This window comes from Paroedura picta, chromosome 1 (genome assembly GCF_049243985.1).
Source record: "Paroedura picta isolate Pp20150507F chromosome 1, Ppicta_v3.0, whole genome shotgun sequence".
Taxonomy (NCBI): Eukaryota; Metazoa; Chordata; class Lepidosauria; order Squamata; family Gekkonidae; genus Paroedura; species Paroedura picta.
The window spans coordinates 162,643,702-162,664,987 of NC_135369.1; the positions used below are offsets into that span (position 1 = coordinate 162,643,702).

The following is a 21,286-nucleotide window of genomic DNA, read 5'->3' on the forward strand; positions in this document are numbered from 1 at the left end:
ATCTTTCACCGCCTCCCCTTGGTAGCTAATCTCTACATTCAAGCTATTTAAAATGCAAGAAATGGAAGGAATCCAAGTAGCGAGTCCTGTGAGAATATGACTAAGGTGGAAAAAAAGTTTGAAAAGGCAGCTTTCGATTTGGCAGCGCTTACCTGGAAGCCTTCAGTTTTAACATTCCTGCTGCTTCATATTGCACACCATCAAATGCCCCGCAAAACGGAGGCCCAGAATTGCATTTTCTCTGTATGCCACAGCTGTTTTTGCCAGTAATAATTATGATAACTGTTACTTGTATTACAGACCAAGATTATAGATAATGGCCTGAATTCTGGGGGTTTCTTGCTTGTTTCCAGTGTGGAAATGATTCCCCTCTATTAGAAAAAATAAATCTGTTCCACTTAATATTTCTGGTAAGGTCTAGGAGGAGCTGGTCTCATGGCTTAAGTGGCCACTCAGCGCTTAACACCCACTCAGGGCAGCTGTCCCACCCGAGTGCCTTCTCCTCCAATCGGCTTGCCTGTCTGTCCAGCAGCCAGCCTTCTGTCCCCTACCCCTGACCACCCCTTCCTCCTTCCACTTCCCTCTGAGGCTCAGAGGCTGCAGATCCCTGCTGTGTGAGAGCTGCACCTGCCGGTGAGTTCCCTGCCCAGGGTCTTCAGCCTGCAGCCCTTCCAGGTCCTGGGGGGAGGGGGAGGCCATTTTCAGAGTTCTTCCACTCTACCCAGCCCCAATCTAGGGATTTGTCCCTAGTTACATATCTTTTAAAATGGTAAAAAGGGTATATCGTTTGAGATAACCCATTTTTGTTTTTTTTTAGGAAGAATATTTCCTGGGCCAAATTCAAACAGCTAAACTTTGTTTATTTTTTGCTTTGCAGACTATTTGACTTGCAGACTGCTAGTTGGAATCACCAGTCCACAATCTAAAGCAGGGGTCCCCAAGTGGCACCCATGGGCACCACAATGCCCATGGACACCTTTCTTGGTGCCGACTAAGTGTTTTTCAAAAGTGGGTGGGGCCAGGTGAGGTTCCTGTCCAGCAGGACCTTTGGTTGGCCCCTGGAGTTCTGAATGGCTGCTGTATAAATTAATGTTTTTCAGTAGCAATTACAGTGTTGGTTTGATTCTCTTTTCCAGTATATTTTTAAAATAATCTACCTTTGTCCTTTGCACATGAGCTTCCTTTGTGCATGGCTCCACCTCTTATGACAGCCATTTTGTGGATGGTTCCACTTCCCTTGGTGGCCATGTTGTCATTTTGCCCACCACCTTGTGTCCAAATACCAAATGTGCCCACAGGCTAAAAAAAAGTTGAGAACCATGACCTAGAGAATGGGGACCTAACTATATGTTAAGTTTTCTCTGGCTCTGTCCCCAGGTCAACTGGAAAGATATGTTCTAAATTCCATGTTTCTCAGATGTTAATAGGATGTACTGAGACCAGGGTGACAGAATGTATAGAGAGTCCCCAATTAGAGGCTGCATTTGCTCCATTGTAGAAACAAAATGAATAGCTCATCAATCGACATGCAGCTCCAAAATGGGAAAATAGCACTTTCAGAAGCTTTTTCAAAATTGAACAATAGTGGGGGGATAATCTAAGCCCCCTCCACACACTTGCTCTGCTTGTTTCACTACCAATCCAAATAAGGTCCACATGTACCTGGGAAGCATTGACTAGGTGACATCCCTGGAAGAATTGGAGGCAGAGACTATTGGACATCATTTCCTGTTTTGGAACAGGAGGTGATATGACACTAGCAGTGTATAATTCTCTCTGTTTTTAACTATAGAGATTTGTACATTTCTAGTGTATCACAATGCCAATTCCTGTTTCAGAACATCGTCTCCCATGAGAAGGTAGCCCGAGCAGGGAGGTTAGAAATCGAATAAATAAATAAAATAAATCCACTCCACTGAGCAAGGGCAGGGAATGAAGAGAAGGACTAGAAGATCCCCTGCCAAAATCTGGTAAGTGGCAACCCTAGTTCATGGAAAAAAACATATGGGACCTATTCTTTATCAAATGCAAATATAACGGTCAGATAGAACAATCAGGAGAAAACGAAATTGCAAAGAAAGTTGGGATCTCCCATCTTGTGATTCACTGGGTATTTAATTTACACATGTCAGGGATCCCCAACCAGGGGTCTAGGGACCCCTGGGGTCTGTGGCTTTCCCCTTCCTGCCTTAATGGACTCAGTCACAAGCTAGGGAACTGGCTGCTTCCATTGTTCCCCCTCCCAAGCATAAGTTCTCTTGTGGTTTCAGTGCCTGGGAGGGGGCAGAACCTACACAGCTACTCCCGCCTCCTTTCTTTCCTCCTGCTCAGTCCTCCTCAAGACAGTCTCTTAATGCTGGTGGTGATGTCAGTTCTGATGACATGTCACTTCCAGGGGGTGTGGCAGGGATATCTGGCCAGCTGACATCACTTCCAGGGCTCCTCAGTGGCTCCTTCATAGTCAACAATTAAAAATGCTGACATATATAGTAGTAGTAGTAGTAGTAGTAGTAGTAGTAGTAGTAGCAGCAGCAGTAGCAGTAGAAGAAGAAGAAGAAGAAGAAGAAGAAGAAGAAGAAGAAGACTTTACTGTATTGGCCAAAGGCCTTCACAAAGAAATAAAAAATCTAAATACATATAATTCAGCTAAAAACATAACAACAGAAAATTCCATTAGCAATTTACATATGTTCCTTAAGTTGTTATGACTTCATAGATCTTACAAAAATTCCACATTATAAAGTGTTCATGTATGAAAATTTACAAAAAAAATTTGTATCAATAGTAAGGGGTCTATCTAGTGCCACACTACACTTTAACTCAGGCTATGGCCATGATCTCTTGGTAGTAGGTTGGCAACTCCAGGTTGGGAAATTCCTGGATATTTGGGGGTTGGGCCAGGGGGAGCCAGGGTCTGGAAAGGGAAGGGACCTCAGCAGGGCATATTGCCACAGAGTCCACCCTTTAGCCATTGTGTCTTGAGGGATCTCTGTAATCTGAAGATCAATTGTAATTCCAGAAATTTCAGCTAGAGGCTGGTAACTGTAAGTGGTAGCACAGAGTTTCATTTGCAAAAACAATGCTCATGCCCAGTGGGACTCAACATCATTAGTTTAAGACAAAGTCTTCAACTTATTTCTGCTGGAAGTAATGGACTTTACAATGTGTGTTTATAGAAAGCACTTCAGAGAACTGAGCAGAGCTCAGTCATTGTATCCTTCTTGTCCGTTCTGCTGCCTCAGGAGAAGCTTTGCAGAGAGATGAAGCACACATGAGCTGGCCTATGCAGAAGCAAGTCTCTTGTTACTTAATGAGGCTTACTCTCTGAAATAGTTGTGAAGACTGCAGTCTGTTACAAGCAGGAAGCAAGAGTCCAGGAGGTCCTGCTGTATGAGTACTTCAGATCCCACCACTCTATCTTTTCCTTTTTAGTCTTCTAAGATAGATTGGAATTAATAAATGGAAATTAATTATTTAGGATAGCGGTCCCAAACCTTCTTGTGGTTGGGGACCGCATCTGGGGGTGGGGGAGAGCCGGCAGCCCAGCCGACACACACATGCGGCAGCTGTGCGTAAACGCGCATGAGCAGTTGCCACGCATGTGCATTTTCGCCACCAGATGGCGCTAACGCACATGCATAGAGTTGCCGCGGCAGCTCCGTGCATGAGCGTTTGCGTCGCTGGTGTGCCGGCGGCCGCACCTGCCTCTTCCCCCCCCCTCTTGCTTCGCTCATGGCCTGGCAAGCTTTTCGCTATGGGGGGGGAGGCAGGTGTGGCCGGCGGCGGCCTGGTACCGGTACCGGGCCGCAGACCAGGGGTTGAGGACTCCCGATCTAGGAAACACAAGTGGAACATTATGTTAATGTGTGTCTGATGCAATGAAATTAAAATTCTTCTGCTACCCAATAATATTTTTAAATAAAATAAGAGCTGGTTTTTATATCCCACTTTTCACAACCCAAAGGAGTTTACAATCCCTTCCTCTCCCCACAACAGATATCCTGTGAGCTGGGGGCGGAGCTGAGAGAGCTCTGCCAGGACCGCTATGTGAGAACAGTTGTGTCAGGACTGTGACTAGCCCAAAGTCACCCAGCTGGCTGCATGTGAAAGACCTATTTTCAACACAAGAAATTTGTGTTATGTCCATGCATTTTAATTAATGTACCAAAAACGAAATTGGAATAGAATGTTTTCGCAAAAAATACTGAGGAAGATGTAAATATGTGTAGACAGGAGAAATTGGATAAAACAAATGCTCTACACCAAGGCTTGGCTTCACTGTTGTGATGGACAACCTCCCACCTGACAAGCTGTCCTTCATCTTCACCCCCTCTCTCAGTGGGAGAAAAGGCAGGATGATATCACAGAGACATCTGGTCGCTGCATCCACAATGCTGTAGGAATTTCCCCATTCTCTATGGTTTTTGCCATAGAGATTGGAGGGATTCTTACAGTGAGGGATGGAAGTGATGACATCAGGGCAAGCAACCTTAACAGCAGATTATATTATCACAAAGATATCACAAAGAAAGATTGTATGAGACTCAAGTCATATGATAAATTGTGGGTTGTAGTATTTGATTTCATCTCAGAAGGATTTACACACAAGACATTCCAAGAAAGATGGTTTCTATGGTTTCAATGCCTGGTGTTTTCTAGAGCTACCTGGAAGTGATAACATGTAGCTATAGGTATCATTGGAAACTTTATGATAAAATCATAAATCTTATTATAGAGTTTCTAGTGATTCTCAGAGCTATTAGGGCTTGACAGCTCTAATATAATGCAAAGAGATTAACACTAAATTTACTTTCCCAGTCATCTTCGAACACGAATAATAGAATTTCTATTTTGCATTAACAGCATTATCCATTTGAACTCTTGCTACATAGCCATGTAGAGTACTTCAACACTGCCAATTTTTGTTGTCTTTCATTACCATAGATATTGTAAACAAATGGTAGCTATGACCTTGCCAATTATATTGTGGGAACAGCAGAAACAATGAGAGAGAGAGTTAAGCTAGGAAGCATTTATATTTAAGCAGTATATCTGGAAGGCACAGAACTACGGCATAATCATTTAACAAAACAGCATCTTTCCTATGTCTAGCTCATCCCCGAATCTATTAGATGAGCTTTTAGCTATTTCCTGAAAGCTGGAAGAATACTGCTGCATCTTTAATGAGAAGCTGCTTACAATACAGCACTTTCCACAAATCAGCAAACAAAGAAAAACAACATGGAGGCAGAAAATAAATTTATTTCCAATCAACTCCTCTGATGTTTCTTTTTATGTCACCCCAAAATAAATAATTCCAAAAAGTAAACATCTCTTCCAGTGCTTGTTATATATGTGTGTGTATATATATATCTGTGTGTGTGTGTGTGTGTGTGTACAAGTTCACCCATCAAGATTGGCAGGCACTTCCCTGGTCCTTCTCCAAGCAATGACCACCTTCCACTCCAGCTGGGTGCTACAGGCAAATTAATCAGCCTCCAGTACTCAAGAACCCCCCCCCCCCCCCCCCAGTCACTGACATGACTACCGAGGCCAGCCCTGGCCCAGTGCAAGCCTCACAGGATAGAACAAGAGCACTTCAGAAACTGACCAGCACACCAGCCAACTATTACTGAACATCACCACCCACCTGACCATCCAAGATAGCATCGTGGGAATGGGCCCCTCGGAGATTGCTGGACACTGCTGCCCACCCAACCACTTAATCCACAGGGCCTGTGTTACCTTGGCAAATTCCCCCATAAATGAGGCAGTCTTCAAGGAGTCATCTCCATATGTCTGGCACATATTGGGCACTGTGCTGCCACCCACACCCACACTTGACCATCGCAGAGCGGCCACTGCCAGTCATTGTCACCACCCGCCCACTGACTATCGTGAGAGCAGCCAGGAAGACAGGCTCCTGAGACACTGGCAGCCATCACTGCCACTCGATCACTGAAAAGAGCGACGTATGAGAGTGGACCCCGGAGGCTGCTGCATATTGCTGCCCGCCCGCCTTGAGAAACTCAGTGGAAAGAAGAAAAGCAAGAGAAGAAGTATTGCACGGTCCACTGTGGACTAATCTGATCAGCCTGAGTCCACGAACATCTGGAGGACCACAGGTTGACTATCCCTGCTCTAGACTGCTGCCCCTTGTGGCTCATCAAAAGGAAAGACACAAGGATAAAGGCCCCCCTCTGGGACATAATCAATCTTTCCCTTTCAACTGGAGAATTTCCAGAGGGAAGTGGAAGTGGTCCGGCCTCTGCTGAAATTATCCCTGGGCCTGTGGGAGCCCGCCAACTACTGCCCTAGGGAAGGTTGCAGAAAGAGCTGCTGTGGACCAACTGACAGCACTCCTGGAAGAAGCTTCGGTCCGAGACCCAGCTCAGTTAGGTTTCTGACCTGGCCACAGGGTTGAGACAGCACTGGTCACCCTGATGAATGACCTCTGCCATCGGCTGGATTGAGGCAGGTCAGCACTGCTAGTGCTACTTGATCTCACATTGGCATTTGACACAGCAGAGCATGAGCTGCTTGTTCCGCATGCCGGGATTCTTAATGGTAAAAGCTGAGAAAGGCTCCTCTAACTCTTTCCCTTAAGGTGATATAAGCGAAAAGTGGGACTGTTGGGTCCCCTATGGATACCATAGGGCGGTGGTCCCCAATCACCGGGCTGCGGCCCGGCACGCCCTGGCACCGGGCCGCGGCTCTCTCTCCCCGCCCCCCCCGCAGTAAGAAACTTCCCAGACAGCAAGCTTGCAGCCCGGCAAGCTTCTTACTGTGGGAGGGGGGGAGAGGGAAGCAGGGCCCTGCACGCGCATGCGCCTTGCGTGGCCGAAAACGCGAATGTGCGGCACTTTTGCACATGCACGGAAGTGCCACGCATGCGCGGGTGCGCATGCGCAACATGCGCGGCAGTGCAATCGCCCTTCCTGCCGCCGCCGGTCCCAAGCCTGAAAAAGGTTGGGGACCACTGCCATAGGGGACGAGGAGGTAGAGTTGTGAGATCCAGGTTGGGAAACACCTGGAGATTTGGGGATGGAGCCTGAGGAGGATAGGGTAGTGGGGTATAATGTTACCAACTCCATCCATTTTTTCCAGGGACACTGAACTCTGCAGTCTAGAAATGAGCTGTAATTCCAGGGACTACACAGCTCCTGCCTGAAGGCTGGCATCCGTAGAGAAAAGGCATGTCTTCACAGTGGAAGGGGCTGGAGGCTACATTTTTTTTGTAATGAAAGGAGGGAATTCAGAGAAACTGCTACCAATATGGTAACATGATATATCATATTGATATCCGAGGGTCAATTTTTAAAAAGAATTGAAACCACCTGGTAGTGGGAGGAGGAAATGCTGCCGGGGTCTGGGGTGGCTAGTGTTTGGGAATTGGGGCAGGAAAATCTGCAGTGTAGAAGTCCCATTGCCCCTGCTCTTTATCCACATCTGCACAAGCAATGGGGATAATCACACAAGCCAGTCCTATACTTACCAACCATCTGCTGGCAACCAAGAGGAGTCGGGGGCAGGGGCAGAGGGCAGGGGGCGCAGGCAAGGTATTGGCAGGGGTGCTGTTGGTATAATGATGTTGCGTCATTCCTTGGAAACCCAGAAGTGACATCACTCTAGAAATCATTGGACATTTACAGTTCCTACAGCAGACTGACATCACTTCAGGGCTTCCCCTGGAAGTAATGTAATGCCATCACACCAACTGTGATTTTTAATTAAATACATATATCATCCCAGCAGCCACTGGAGCAGTGGCAAGAAACAGCACTGAGGGGTAAGAGATTTCTCTACCAGAAATCTGCCATCTCTAGCCCATCCCTATATGGTTACCACCTGCACTGCCCTTTCATAAGTAAAGGCCAGACTGTGGAGGGTCCTTTCACAAAACGCACACTGTACCACAGGTATCCCAGGTGGACCATCCTCTACCAGGCCAGGCATGGTGACCTGAAGCCCTCCTCTCCATGGGGCCCCCCAGTAGCCTGACTTTCCTTGAGTCCCCTATGCGCAGCTGGATTCTGTGCTTGTAGTTATGTGGCTTACACACCTGGGGCTAGAAAGGACTTGTCTAATGAATACCTCAAGGGAAGGCGCAGAAAATGTCAGATAGCAGTGCCTGCCCAGGGACATTGCTAGATACCTGGTGCTAGATGTAAGCAGGGTTGCTTTGAGAGCTCTTTCTGCACCCTGTCCTTCACAAAGCTGTTATTTTGTAGAAAGCATGAGGCTGCTCCCCCTCTAAAGCCTCCAGCCTCTGTGTAAATAGAAAGCCACCTGAGAATTCTGAGTTCTTTGGCTGGCATTCAAAATAAGCCTAGCAATTAAGAGAGCAGAAGTCAATCCAAAATAAAACAACAACAAAAAGTTCTTGGCCGAGCCTTCTCCTTGTGCCGTGTGAATTTAATCGGCTTCCATCCCTCAGTTCTTCAACTGGTCACAAAAAGGGAGGGGGAGACTTGTGGGAATTTATTTTTAACAAAAGGGGGGAAAATAGCTAGCCAATAACTTCAAGGAGCCAAGATAGAAAAAAATCATAATGATTGTTCTCTACTTTTGCCAGTCAAGCACCTCCATAATTAGCAGGGTTTTAAGCATGATGCACAAAATGTACTGATGAATTATCAAGTCTGGATGGCAGAGATTAAAAAAAAAATACCAGCCACTATACGTCATTCCAGTGTCTCCTGCACTTGCTATTCTTTGACTTCCTTCCCCCCCCCTTGCAATTACCAAGCTGGTTTCTACAGGCCATTCATCAATTGCAATTGGCCTAGATACTACACTAGCTCCCGCCAGAAGGCCAACCCATCATTTTGCACTCTCTCACTCTTGTGCCACCCTTCTTTTATCCTCATTCAAAACACAGCCCTGCCAAGCAAGAACAAACTGCTCCCTATGCCAGCCTCCTCTCCGTCTAGATTCCCTTTGCGAAAATAACAAGTAGGGCGGGGGAATGAAAGAAAAGGCACTGAGATGGACAAGGCTCCATCTTGCTGGTGCATGCTTTACATCAGTGGTCCCCAACCTTTTTATCACCGGGGACCAGTCAACGGTTGACAATTTTACTGAGGCCCGGGGGGGGGGGGTAGTCTTTTGCCAAGGGACATCGCCGCCACCTGAGCCCCTGCATTACTTGCTTTCCTGCTGGTGCCCCTGACTTCCCGCTGCCCACTGGGGGTGCTGCCAGCAGCAGCTGTGCAGTACCACGCTGAGGGGGAGCCCCAGCCATGGCAGCTGCTAGAGAGCACCAAAAGTAAGCCGGCAGCAGAGTGGCAGGGCAGCCCCTGAGGAGGACGAGGAGGAGCCGTGGCCCGGTACCGACTGATCCACGGACCGGTACTGGTCCCCGGACCGGGGGTTGGGGACCACTGCTTTACATCACCCTCAGAATGTTACTGCCAATCAATGGCATAGTGTGATAAAATGCCATTGGGGTTATTTGGGTGCTTTGTGCTTTCTTTCATATACAGATGTTCGGTTCCCTCAAAATCGGGCCCAGTTATTTCTTTAAGAGCTTCCTCTAGTCAGGAGACGAGGCAATTGCCATCCCTTGCTTAGGATACACAGTACAAAACGTTTGTATCTCTGCTATACACAAGAGACCCGAAAGAGAACAAAAGGCTCTGATTGCGGAGCTGGAGAAGAGTTCTCCATGAATCGTTTTGTAGAAACAATTCCCTTCTGTTCCACAAAGGCCTCTGTCCTGCAGCTGCCAACTGTCACTCTGAGGCAAACCTCTCTTTCTTTCTTTTCCCACAGGGCTGGATGTCACAACATGCCTGTTGGAGGCCAAGCTTTGAACATAGTGGTGTTTCATAGGTGTCCCCAATGTTGTTAGTCCATGAGTTGATGTCTACTCATGAACCCTTTTTCAACTTTCACTTGAGGGGGCTGGTTTGCAGCTGCCTGAGAGGCTGGGCTGATGGATCCAAGTCCAAATCGTAAGTAGTAGAGTCTGCCCTCACCCTGGCCCAGTCTTCAAAAACTGTATCCCAGTATGGCCCTTGCAGCAAAAGATTTGGCCACCCACTGATCATTCATTCATTCATTCATTCATTCATTCATTCATTCAATCATCCATCTATCTATCTATCTATCTATCTATCTATCTATCTATCTATCTATCTATCTATCTATCCATCCATCCATCCATCCATCCATCCATCCATCCATCCATCCATCCATCCATCCATCCATCCATCCATCCATCCATCCATCCATCCATCCATCCATCCATCCATCCATCCATCCATCCATCCATCCATCCAGATGCAGCAGCAGCGAGCCATCCTACTAGACTTGCCACAGGTTAATTTTAAAGTCCTAGGGTACCAAAACATTACAGCGGAGTGCATGGTTGCTGTAGTGTCTTGGAGGAAACTTCTCCCTGGCAGAAAGACCATGCCTTGCTGTTCCTCTAAGCAAAGAGAGGCAGTAGATGTAAAATATCTGGGTTCAATAACTACATGACACTGGAATCATTGCAGCTACGCCAGCTGTCTATCTATTTGTTGCTCCAGGATGTTAGCCATTTTTAAAAAGACATTCCCTTCCTCAGGAACACGGGAAAGGGAGATGGGTGTGAGAGCGGGATGAAGCAGGTGCCTTTAGTGTGTTTGAGCCTCCATATCTCCCCTCTGCTGGTTGCCTGCTGGTTGCTCTCCCTTAGCTAGCGCTAAATAAGTTGGTGAATCCACTTTATGTGATTCCCCAACTAGCACTTTAAAATGGAGGATGTAGCTGGCTGGTTACTGCCTGTCAGACGCACAGGAAACTCACAACCAGGTGGGGGCGGTTGCCAAATCAGTCCCATACACTACTTTGAAAGGTGATACCCCTGTTGAGGCATGGACCCCATTGTTGTAGGCAAATTCCGCCAGCGGTAATAGGGAGACCCAATTGTCCTGCTGGTGATTGATGAAACAACGCAAATACTGTTCCAGGATTTGGTTTACCCTTTCGGTCTGGCCATTTGATTCCGGGTGATAGCCCGAAGTGAGGGCTTGCTCCACCCCCAAAAGTCTCAGGAGTTCCCTCCAAAACTTGGAAACGAACTGGGGGCCCCGATCCGTCAGGACACGTGTCGGGATCCCGTGCAGACGTACCACGTGTTCAATGAAAAGAGAGGCCAATTTTGGTGCTGAAGGCACTCCCGTGCAGGGAATGAAGTGAGCCTGTTTAGAAAAAGCATCCACTACCACCCATATAACGGTGTTCCCGTGGCTGGGAGGGAGGTCCGTAATAAAGTCCATAGTGACATCTGTCCATGGACGAGAGGGGGTGGGCTGTGGTTGCAATAGCCCCTTTTTCTTGCCTCCAACCGGTTTTGAGGCAATACAAATAGGGCATCCCTGCACATATTTCTCCACATCTTTGCGCAGGGACGGCCACCAATACTGTCTCCTGACTAGGTGCAGAGTTTTCACGAAACCAAAGTGTCCAGCAGTTTTTGCGTCGTGGCAAAGTTTCAAAACCTTTCCCCTGGCCACAACAGGAACAAAGAGTCGCTCGCCCTTAAAAAAGAGCCCCCCCTTCTCAGTCAGATCAGGGCGGAGGGAGCCAAACTCCGGATCTTGTGACATCTCCTTCTGGACCCAGCCCCCTGGGATGGGCGTATCAGTCTTTACGTGGCTGCGCGTCACGGCGGCCATCCCTAGTTGGGCGGGGGTGAAAACGGTGTCCACCAATGGGTCTCGTTTGCTGTTGTACTGGGGCAGGCGTGATAATGCATCTGCCAAAAAGTTCATTTTACCCGGCAGATGCTTCAGGGAGAAGTTGAAACGGGCGAAAAACTCTGCCCATCTCATTTGCTTGGCGGAAAGCGATCGGGGCTGCTTGAGTGCCTGAAGGTTTTTATGATCCGTCCAGACTACGAATGGGATCGCGGACCCTTCTAGCCAATGCCTCCAGGTGGAAAGGGCCAATTTTACTGCAGCCGCCTCTTTTTCCCAAATTGCCCAGTTTCGCTCTGCCCCCGAGAATTTCTTTGACAGATAGGCCAGCGGGTGTAATTTTCCGTCCTCCCCCTCTTGGAGGATCACGGCCCCCATTGCTACGTCCGAGGAGTCTACTTGTACAGTAAATTGCTTAGAAGGGTCAGCATGGGCCAGCACTGGTTCGGACGTAAACAACAACTTTAGTTTGTCGAATGCGTCTTGGCAGGGGGGAGTCCACAGAAGGGGCGTCCCCGGGCGGCTCGCCGTTTTACCCCCTTGTTTGGTCTTCAACAAGTCAGTGAGGGGCAACGCCACTTTGGCAAAATTGGGGATGAAAGTCCTGTAAAAGTTAGCGAATCCTAAGAAGCTTTGCAGTTGCCTCCTGGTGCGGGGGGGTTCCCAAGCCAGCAAGTCGCGCACCTTGCTAGGGTCCATCTCAATCCCCGCTTGGGAGACACGGAATCCCAGAAACTCCACCGCATCGCGGTGGAACTCACATTTAGACAGTTTAGCAAACAATTGGTGCTTCCGCAAGCGGTTGAGCACTTCGCGTACCAGTTCAGCATGACTCTCAACATTCTCTGAATACACAAGAATATCATCAATGTAAACCAACACCCCCTGGTACAATAAATCATGCATAATTTCATTAATCATATTCATGAACACGCCCGGAGCGCCGGCGAGGCCGAACGGCATTACGGTGTACTCAAACTGCCCCAGGGGGGTATTAAAAGCCGTTAAATATTCGTGCCCCTTCTTGATCCGAACACGGTAATAGGCTTCCCTCAAATCCAATTTCGTAAAAATCCGTGCCTTCCCCAAGTGGCCCAACAAGTCTTTTATCAGGGGGAGCGGGTAGGCATTGCAGGTGGAGACCGCGTTCAACCCACGGTAGTCAGTACACAAACGTAGCGAACCGTCTTTCTTTTTTACAAAAAGGACCGGGGCCGCCAATGAAGATGTGGCCGGTCTAATAAAACCCCTCGCCAGGTTCTTATCCAAAAATTCCCTAAGCTCCGCCATTTCCCGGGGGCTCATGGAATAAAGTTTGGCTTTGGGGAGTGGCTCCCCTTTCTTTAATTCAATGGCACAGTCAGTTTTACGGTGGGGGGGCAGTTGGTTGCACTCTACCTCCGCGAACACATCAGCAAAGTCCCGATACTCAGGAGGGAGGGCTGCCCCCCCCGATCCCAAAGCGGCCACAACCCCCGTAAGTGGGGAATCCCGCGGTCGAGCGTGCTGCTCGCAGGCGGGAGAGGTAAAGTCCACAGTCCCTTCTTTCCACTTTACTAGGGGGTCATGTTCCTTCAGCCAATCCAACCCTAACACACAAGGGAAGGCAGAATGAGGGGCTACCAAAGGCTGGATTTGCTCCCAATGTTTTTTTATGTCCAAGTCCATTGGGCGCGTTTTCGCCGTGGCCTCCCCTCCGGGAGCGCATTTCCCGTCTAATTGGGTGATTGGCAAGGGTTCCCTCAGCGGCACCTTTCCCACCCCCAAAGTCTCGGCCAGTGCCGGGCTCACTAGGGATTGGGTGCACCCTGAGTCCACGATACACCGGACTCCCACTGTTTTCCCCGACTTGGGGTTGGAGAGCTTGGCAGGTGGGAGTAGCAAGGGGGAATCACTCACCACGCGTTTGCCCCTGTTGGCGGCCTGCTGGCGGGGCGCCTTTACAGCAGACCGTCCTCGTTTCCCGACTGCTCCTCGGCTTGATCCTCGTCCTCCAGCCCGCTTCCCTCCTCCGAGTCGTCCACTGCTGGCACGGCAGCCACTGGCACCAGAAGAGACTTGGCACTTTTCTTGGGAGTGGTTTTCTTGGCGGGCTGGGCTTTCGGTGGGGCGCTGCTCACGGCCCTCGGGGTCGCTGTTGCTTTTGTGGGGCAGTTTGCGAGAAAGTGCCCCGCTTGGCCACAACCCAAGCACAGCCCTTTCTCCATGCGCCGGGTGCGCTCAGACGGCTCCAACTTGGCTCGGGGCTTGGTTTTCGCCGGGGTGGAAGTTTTCGCCACGGTTTTGCCTGCCAGGACCTGTACCATCGAAGCTCGCTCCAATCGGTTTTCCATCTCCCCAGCCAATTGGACCCATCCTTCGACTGTAAGCGGGTCTTCCAGGAGAAGGCATTTGTCTGCCAGAGTAGGATTGAGGCCCCCCACAAACGACAGCACGCGTTGGGGCTCCGTCCAGTCCGGCACCGAGGAAGCCAGCTCTTTAAACTCCCTGGCGTACTCGACCACTGACAACTTCCCTTGCCGGTGAGCCCTGAGTTTCTTCTCCGCGGTCTCTCGCTCGAACGGTTCCACGTACATCTGGCGCAGGGCTCTCATGAAATGGTTGTAGTCACGGATGGCTTGGGGGTGATAGCGGTACAAGTCCACAAACCACTTGGCTGCTTTGCCTTCTAGGGCTTGGCCCACGAAACGCACTTTCTCAGCGTCGTCCTGGAAAGTGAACCCCATTTCCATCATGTAGGCCTGGAGGTGCACCAGAAACGTAGGAAAATCGGAGGGGTCTCCGGAAAACTTAGCCTTGAATTTATAGGTGCTCCGCATCTCCACACCCCGGAGGTGGGCTGGTAGGCGCCCCGGGCCCCAATCCGCCGGTGCCGGGGCCGGTACTGGGGGTCTTGCACCGCGGCCGATGCCTCGTCCTCTCCCCGCCGCCACTCTTGCTCGTTCCGCTGCCCGGGCCGCCTCCGCTGCTCGCGCTGCCGCTCGCGCCGCTTCGCGCGCCGCTGCTGCCGCCGCCGCCTCGGCTCCCGCAACGTCCGCCGCCGCCGCCGCTGCTGCCGCCGCCGCTGCGTCCTCGCCTCCGTCCGCGCCGTCCCCTCCGGCTCCATCGCCGCCCGCGCCGCCTTCGTCCTCTCGCTCCTCGCCCTCGCCTTCTTGTTCTCGTTGCGCTCTCGCTCGAGCCTCTGCCTCCGCCTCGATTTCCAGCTGCGCCCTGGCCCTGGCCAACGCCTCAGCATCCGCTGCCGCTTGCGTGTCCGCCATGCCGTGCTCCCGCAGTGCAAGCCCACCACTCACTCGTCGCAGGCTGGTATCGTGCGCACCACCACCGAGCACTTCCTTCAGCAGGCGTTGCGTTCGGCGCTTCTCCTCCGGATCCAACCGACCCGAAAGATCCTGCAGCCAGTTAGTCACCCTGTCCAGCTTGTACTGCAAGTCCTGTGTCTCACCCACAGGCTCCAGCGCGTAGCTAGGCAGTCCCAGGTGCTCCGGCCACCTCTCATCCCCAGTAGGGCGGTCGTATTTAGACAATCGCCTGCGCTGGGTGACGTGTCGTTCCAAAAATTCCTCGGGCCCCGGGGTTGTCCCCGAGATTGCCCGCATCATGCCCGAGCTGTGCGGGCCGGCACTCGCGCCGTCGCCCTGGGAGAGGTCCCAATCCAAGCCCTCTCCCTGCTCAGAAAAAGTATGTCCCTCGCCCTGCATTTTGCAGGTGAAAGGAGTTGTGAGATTTGACTTGATGTCAGACGCACAGGAAACTCACAACAAAACTTATTCAAAAAGAAAATAGTTTTATTGATTAGCACTATACGCTTTGGACTGAAAGTCAAATCTGACTCGAAGCCAGATTTGCCTCAGCTTATCAATACATTTCTCCCGCCCAAAACTTGACAGTTCCCAAGGAGGGGGGTTAGTGAGGAAAGACATATGTGAAACAACAACAGGATTCCAAACTCCCATCCTTGAGAGAATTGACAACAACCCTGTGAGCCCATAACAAGATAAGGTTAGAATAACATCACTACTCTACTTTATTGCTTACACACTACAAGGCCGGGGCTAGCAGGCGCCAGGTTCAATTAAACAATATAACTGACATGGAGGAACTCAGGCTAATTTATGACAGAGATTCTACAATCCTGACATCGCCCAGACGCTGGATGTTGGCGAGGTCATATGGAGGGGCCGGAATATAACAACTACATTAGGTAAACATTTCAGTGCATTTAACAGGTGCGGATATGCCGAGAGTACATGATACAAATAGCACCAAGATTTCACTCTGCAACCTCCCCTAAGACCCCAACATGTATATATGCGGACAACAATGGGGCTGGCCATGGTGGCAAGCCATTGGCCCAGACCCCTTGATTAATTTGAATTGACTGGCTGTTGTGGTCGCAGGACTGCTCAGGCAGAATAGCACTATTAATGGGCCCAAGGTCACCCAGCTGGCTGGATGTGGAGGAGCAGGGAATTGATCCTGTCTTGCCAGATTAGAAGCTGCCACAACCCCTGCCCTTCTGCAGGCACCAGAGAGACAATGCAGATATGGCAGGACAGCATCGCTGTGTGGAAGCAGGTGAAACTTCTGAAGTAATGGCAACCTTTCAGAGCCCTGGTGGTGATGGGGGGGCATTGTCAGTTTCACCTTAGAGTGGAGTTGTGAGGGCCTTCTGATAGTCTCACACTAAATACAGTAACTAGTGTTTTAAATGTTTTAATGTGTTATCTGTGTTGTATGCCACGAGATCCTATGAGGTAGAAAGAAGAAGAGTTGGTTCATATACGCCACTTTTCTCTACCCGAAGGAGGCTCAAAGCGGCTTACAGTCGCCTTCCCATTCCTCTCCCCACAACAGACACCCTGTGAGGTGGGTGAGGCTGAGAGAGCGCTGATATCACTGCTCGGTCAGAACAGTTTAATCAGTACTGTGGCGAGCCCAAGGTCACCCAACTGGCTGCATGTGGGGGAGTGCAGAATCGAACCTGGATCACCAGATTAGAAGTTCACACTCCTAACCACTACACCAAGGTGGCTAATAAATATCTGTGAATAAATGCTGCAAATAAAAAAATGAAATGAAACCCTGTAGCTAATTCTGTACCATTGAACCGTTTCAGAGATAGTTCCCCTACCCTGTATTTTGTGCTTTGCAGTCTGCCATCCGTGTTTGCCAGTGACTCCTTTGTATCCTATTAACACCTGAGAAGCTGTGCAATGTTAATTTCCATGTGTCTGAGGAGATAGATACTGACAGCTCACTGGGGCCGGGATTTGGCTCATGCTGGTTTGATAACAGAGGAAACAAAATCTGTTATGAGCTTATTTCCTCTCTGAGATATATATTTCATGAGGGAGGAATCTGCATAATTTTGAAATTACATCTCTGCAGCAGTATTGACTATATTGGAAAAAACCTCAGCTTGGAGGCACTGGGTAGGACACAATGTACAGTTGGGTACAGTGAGGTGTACATATGATGCAGGCATTTTCTGTGGTTTATATATTTCTGATGCATCTTTATCCTGCCTGCTTCAAAGAAGCTCAAAGCAATGAGTACACAGCTCTCCACTCCTCCACTGTCTTTTTTTTTTTAACTACATGTTTTTATGTTGTAGCTTATGATGACACAAGTTTTTATGCTGTGGGGATTTTGTGCCTGTTTTATATTATGATCAAATTCAGGAGGTGGTGGGTTCTTCATCTTTGGGGATTTTTAAACAGAATTTGCATAGCCATCTGACGGAGAGGCTGATTCTGTGAAGGCTTAAGGGGGTGGCAGGTTAGCGTGGATGAGTAACAGGGTTGTGAGTGTCCTGCACAGTGCAGGGGGTTGGACTAGATGACCCATGAGCTCCCTTGAATTTTGTGTTTCCTTCCTCAAAACAGGTCTCTGGAGAGGCAGTGTATTCATTTTCTAAATAAGTTCTAAATAGTTACCCAGTGAATTTGACCCTGGCTGACTCCAGTCCTAGACATTCTAACCATTACATGACTGAAGTCTACATAAGGCTGAACTTAGATAAATTGAATGAGATACTTGTGGGGCAGGAGCCTTGAAAAGCCATGAATATACTAGATGTTATTTGCTTTCATTAGATGTGTGGATTTCCACAAACAGGAACAGAAGATCTGTATATCAACCTGACAATCAACAGAATCATACAAACATCTGTCTAGCAGCTGCTTGAAGACCATTGGTGAGGGGGAACTCACCACCAGCCTATTCCACTACTGAACTGACTGTGAAATTCCCCCACCCACCCCCGATATCTAGCAGGTACTGTTCTACGTGTAGTTTAAGCCTATTTCTGCAGGTCCCATCCATAGATATGCTTTTCTTTGAAACTGTTATTTAAATTATATCTTGGGTATACTAAACTAATTTCTGATATTGCCCAGGGATTTTTGCTTGTGACATGCTCATTCTTTTCTGTTCCTTTTCATCAGGATTGGTTATCTTCCTCCTGGTTGTTATGGCTTTTCTTTGGCTGGCTTTCTCACAATGCAATCCTAAATCTAAATCCATTGAAATCCGTGAGTTCAAAAGGGTGTCACGCTGTTAAAGAGAGAGCACTGTAAATATTCTCCTCACGACTGCAATATTATCTGTATCTTGGCAAAGGTTATAGTAAGCATGTGAAAGCAATAATAAGCCACTAAAGAGGCACAAGGGTGTAATGGAGAGATCAATACTGCACTGACATCCATGTACAATTCTCCCACGGCAAGGCCATTAAGTCTTTCTTTTGGTAAGGTTTCAAATTTAATTTACGGTTAAGACAGGGGAGCAGGGTGGGGTGGATTAAAATTCAGTACAACCTTTGTTATCTGGCAGCCATGGGAAATGGGTGTTTTCAGTTATCAATGGGCCAGGCACTGAAAGTTATGGTTCTGTCCCACTCCTACCCATATATTCTAGCAAGGAAGAGTCCTGGAAAAATAGAGTACAGTCAGTCAGATGTATTGATGGTGGATTTACATACTTGAGTACATGAAGATGCCTTATGCTGAATCAGGGCTGAATCTGCGCTTACTTTGTTTGATCTGTTGTGGATCCTGCTGAATTCAGATCGATTTGAACTCGGGTCTTCCTCTATCCCCCCCCAATTGAAACAGAAAGTGTTCTGCACATGATTAGGGAAGCTCAGAAGGGGGGGGAAGCGAAGCACAGCAGGAACCTCTTTCTATTCTTGAACAGGGTGGGGGGGAGCAGTGGTCCCCAACCTGCGGGCCGCGGCTCAGTGCCGGGCCACAAAGGCCATGGCGCCGGGCTGCGGCTCCCTCTCTCCGCCCCCCCCCAGTAAAAAACTTCCCCGGCCGCAAGCTTGCGGCCCGGGAAGCTTCTTACTGCGGGAGGGCGGGGAGAGGGAATCAGGGCCGGGCCGCGCGGCCGTGCGGGCGCGGCCCGCGGGGCGCGTCCCGATGTGCGTGCGTGGCCCTTGCGTGCGCGGCCCGACGCGCAGGCACGGCCCGTGCGGGCGCGGCCCGATGCGCGGGAATCAGGGCCAGGCCATGCGGCCGTGCGGGCGCGGCCCGATGCGCGGGCACAGCCCGCGAGAGCAGCCCGATGCGCGGGCGTGGCCCGACGCGCAGGCATGGCCCGACGCGCAGGCGTGGCCCGACGCGCAGGCGTGGCCCGACGCGCAGGCGTGGCCCGCAGGGGCGTGGCCTGCGGGCACGGTCCGCGCGGGCGCGGCCCGATGCCCTGCCGGTCCCCAGCCTCAGAAAGGTTGGGGACCACTGGGGAGGGGGAGGATTGGAGACAGCAGAGGAGGGGGAATAAGTTCAAGAGGATAATCTCTGCCAAAAGAAGTTAGGGCTTCTGGAGCTTTTGCTGAGAGAAATTAGGGTTTCCCCTTTAAGGGAAGCCTTGCAAAATGGGAAGGAAGAAACCATTGAAATGACGCTCTGGCCAATCAGGGCTTTTTTACAGTGTTGGAGGCTAGAGGCAGCAAGTCAGTTTAGGGAAAAGCAGAGAGCTACACCTTTTCTCATGCCAATTTTTCAAATATCGAGTTATATCCAGGATATCGCAGGGGAAAGGTAGGGTCACTCAGGATCAATCATGCTTGTTGCAGAGGGAACATTTAAATTGCCCCAAATCAAAATGGAAATCGCATTATCAGTGTAGACGGCATGGATTTATTCAACCTGGGATTGGAATAGAAGCTCCCTGCAGATTCAGCCCAGGTCTTTTGCTCCATCAGAGTCAGGATTGTCTACTCTGACTGGCAGCAGCATCTTTCACATTATCTGCTACCTGACCCCTAACTGGAGATTTGTCCTATTGCCACAGGGAATATAAGAGAGCAACAGGGATCTAAATTATGGACAAGAGGATCATTCTTTTGGATGCTGCATACTAAGCCAAAGTCACACGTGCATTGCAATATTTACAGGGAAGTCTGAAAGTGGTCACACAGGAAGGTTCATTTTCAATCAGTTCAGAAACCCCATGCAAGAAGGTTGTGAACTACCTTCTGTTTTTCACAAAAAGGGGGACATGTGCTTTAAGGAGAAGATATGAATTTGGTCAAGTGTGGTCACCCTTTTAATTTTGGGCAGTGGTGGTGAAATCGTGACTCTCCAGATGTCCATGGACTACAGTTCCCAAGAGCCCCTGCCAGCATGGAGAGCCACAGTTTGGCCACCCCTGATATAGAGAAAGGTTGAATGTTGATCTTCATGGAAACTGTGAGGCAATAGACTCTTGGGAATACAATGCATTTAAAACTCATTGAAAATTCAAAATATGGACAGTTTCCAAAAGACTTCAAAGCAGTTTGAAAGGCTTCCCTTGCCATGGTGCATACACATTCCTGTTGTCCCACAATTGCCTCTATCTATCAGTGATAAAAAGGGTCTGAGCATAGTGATTGCTCTCTCAAATTGCCTTTCGATATGTCTAGTCTGAGAAGGCAAAAAAAGATTTTAATTTCAAATGAATTTCAAATTTGAGTTACACTGGAATTTTGGTTCATCACAAGGTAATCCAATGACAGATGTTCACTTTGCAGGTGAAGTAATATGTTTAAAACTTGGCCAAAGTAAATAGATTCCATCTGGCTTCATTGCTCATCACAGGTTAACTGCCTTCACTATTCAGTCTGCAACCCTACAATACGGTCCTGGCCCCAAGCTGGTGGAATGAGCTCCCGGAAGAGCTAAGGGCCCTTATGGAGCTCTCAACGTTACGTAGGGCCTGTAAAACGGAGCTCTTCCACCAGGCATTTGAAGAGCTGTTCCCTCCCTGTGCAGGCCTGTAAAAGCCTGCTGGAACATACTTTTTGAGGCTGCCCCCAGGAGGATTGGTGGCTCTTGTTTATGGGGGTCAGGGCGGGTAGGGGCGAAGTGGGTTATCCTGTAGTTGTGATTTTACTACCACCTTGGTTTTGTATGGATATTGTTTTATGGGTTTTTAAAAGTCTTTATGCGAACAGCCACGAGCCAGTTGAGTCCGGGAGTGGGGGTCTAAACATTTAAATCTACATTTTAAAAATTTAAAAATATATTTTCCTAGTTTCTGGATTGTAAACCACAGAATCGTAGATATTTTCCTAATTCTGGATTGTAAGTGTTCCTTAAATGTAGCCAGAG

The 21,286-nt window shown here is 49.2% G+C and overlaps 1 long non-coding RNA gene across 1 annotated transcript in view; it reads left to right on the forward strand.

Moving 5' to 3' along the window:
* Window positions 1-21,286, forward strand: part of LOC143823911 (uncharacterized) — a 114,144-nt gene that overhangs the window by 34,121 nt on the left and 58,737 nt on the right. Inside the window, exon 2 of the long non-coding RNA XR_013226642.1 lies at window positions 9,775-9,956. This is a non-coding gene — a long non-coding RNA (uncharacterized LOC143823911). The remainder of the gene's footprint in view (window positions 1-9,774; window positions 9,957-21,286) is intronic.